The sequence below is a fragment of the Sinocyclocheilus grahami genome, unplaced genomic scaffold (genome assembly GCF_001515645.1).
Source record: "Sinocyclocheilus grahami isolate Dianchi unplaced genomic scaffold, SAMN03320097.WGS_v1.1 scaffold206.1, whole genome shotgun sequence".
In the NCBI taxonomy this organism is placed as follows: domain Eukaryota; kingdom Metazoa; phylum Chordata; class Actinopteri; order Cypriniformes; family Cyprinidae; genus Sinocyclocheilus; species Sinocyclocheilus grahami.
The window spans coordinates 773,658-776,612 of NW_015505385.1; positions in this window are offsets into that span (position 1 = coordinate 773,658).

The window sequence follows — 2,955 nt, forward strand, 5'->3', positions numbered from 1 at the left end:
ACACAAACACACGCACACACCCCCACAGACACGCACACACACACACACAGAGACACGCGCACACACACACACAGACACACAGAGACACACACACACAGAGACACGCGCACACACACACACAGAGACACGCGCACACACACACACAGAGACACGCGGACACGCGCACACAGAGACACGCGCACACACACACACAGAGACACGCGCACACACACACACAGAGACACGCGCACACACACACACAGAGACACGCGCACACACACACACAGAGACACGCGCACACACACACACAGAGACACGCGCACACACACACACAGAGACACGCGCACACACACACACAGAGACACGCGCACACACACACACAGAGACACGCGCACACACACACACAGAGACACGCGCACACACACACACAGAGACACGCGCACACACACACACAGAGACACGCGCACACACACACACAGAGACACGCGCACACACACACACAGAGACACGCGCACACACACACACAGAGACACGCGCACACACACACACAGAGACACGCGCACACACACACACAGAGACACGCGCACACACACACACAGAGACACGCGCACACACACACACAGAGACACGCGCACACACACACACAGAGACACGCGCACACACACACACAGAGACACGCGCACACACACACACAGAGACACGCGCACACACACACACAGAGACACGCGCACACACACACACAGAGACACGCGCACACACACACACAGAGACACGCGCACACACACACACAGAGACACGCGCACACACACACACAGAGACACGCGCACACACACACACAGAGACACGCGCACACACACACACAGAGACACGCGCACACACACACACAGAGACACGCGCACACACACACACAGAGACACGCGCACACACACACACAGAGACACGCGCACACACACACACAGAGACACGCGCACACACACACACAGAGACACGCGCACACACACACACAGAGACACGCGCACACACACACACAGAGACACGCGCACACACACACACAGAGACACGCGCACACACACACACAGAGACACGCGCACACACACACACAGAGACACGCGCACACACACACACAGAGACACGCGCACACACACACACAGAGACACGCGCACACACACACACAGAGACACGCGCACACACACACACAGAGACACGCGCACACACACACACAGAGACACGCGCACACACACACACAGAGACACGCGCACACACACACACAGACAGACAGACAGACACACACACACACAGAGACACACAGACGCAGCGTTCTCACTCAAGAAAATCAAAACAACAACATAGAACTAAAAAAAAAAGACACGGCTAAACCAATCTGCACTGAGCAACCGGAGCATACTTAACAGAAAGAGGAGGAGCCTCACTACAGACACAGACTGACATCATCTCACTCAGCTGCGTTTCTCCCAGAACCAATCACTTTCTCATCCTCCTCCGATGGGTTTCCGAGAAGTATATGAGGGAAAATATTCCTTTTTTATTTCTTCGTACGCATTCTCGATGTACTGAATGCAACAGAAAGGTGTTATTGACTTGAGCGTAAACCTATATCGTCGTGCGTCGCTTGAGTTTGGAAATCCTGTCCTCGTCCAGCACTTTTGATTTGTTTTGTGTTTTTCGTTCGACGCCCTCGTTTCTCCTCGTCTTTTTCTTTGGGCTGGAAATGTCACTCGCACACGCAAATCTATATATAAATCTATTTTTATAAGTCATTGCTTTCTGTTTCCGTGTCTTATACCCTCATCTCTTCGTGTGCTTCGGAGCGAATGGAAAGAAGGTGTTTGTGTGTTTAGTCTTTGGTTGGACTTGGTCTGGGTTGCTGGTTCGGTCGTGTTTCAGATGCATTGTGAATGAAGACGTTTTCCTTTTGTGTGATGCCTGTCGCCACCACGGCTTGATTCAGCAGTGTTATCCTCAGCCACGTGTGTGTGTGTGTGTGTGTGTGTGTGTGTGTGTGCGCATGCAGGTATGTGTGCACCTGTGTGTTGGTGGTGTTAGAGTGTGTGTGTGTGTGTGTACTGAATCAGTACTCAAACTTGGCATGCTGTTCAAACTGGATGCTAAAAGACTTTGGGGAGGATTTTATAAATGTTAATTATGTATCTATGTATAGTATGTATGTATGTAAAAGAAATCAATGGAGAAAAAAAAATGGTGAAGAAAAAGCAGTGTGTCGTGTGATTGGTTCTCAGCCGGGTGAAGTTCAGCGTTCGTTTCTCTGAAGTCTCTGTTTTTTTTCTCTCTTAATTAATTAGTCTTTTTTCGTGATTCTCTGAATCCTTCGTTCTGGTTTTGAACATTCTCTGCATTCAGCGTCTCTTATGCTCGTTTTTTAGGCCATCTTTATTTCTGATGAAAACAAATCAGATGAAACTCTTTTAAGGCGAGACGCTTCAGGCAAAACCATTGCTTTTCATCCAGATTTGGGGCTGTTTTGCTTCCATAGCATGTCCTCTTGCAGAAAAGTGAGGAAAAAATATCCAAAATACACATTTTAGTGTTTATTTTATTGTAGTTTATATATTTGCATCTGTAGATTTCAGTTTCAGTCCATATCTTGAACGGCTTCAGCAGCGCTTACATTATTCTCATAAAGGTTTTTACTGAGGGGTTTGTTTATATAACATTCACCTGCTCTTATACATTTCATTCCTAAAATCATGGTGAAAATTTATTTTTGTTTGTCTGATTTTTGGAGTGATAAAAAGAAAAGTAAAAAATACTTTCTATATAAAACCTTTAATATATCAACAAAATCAAACCAGAGTTTACCATCTTGCTTTCTGTTCTGGAAATGTATGCAAATATATACATATAAAATTATTTTATATATATATATATATATATATATATATATATATATATATATATTTTTTTTTATTTATACACACAGACATACAAATGTGTGTT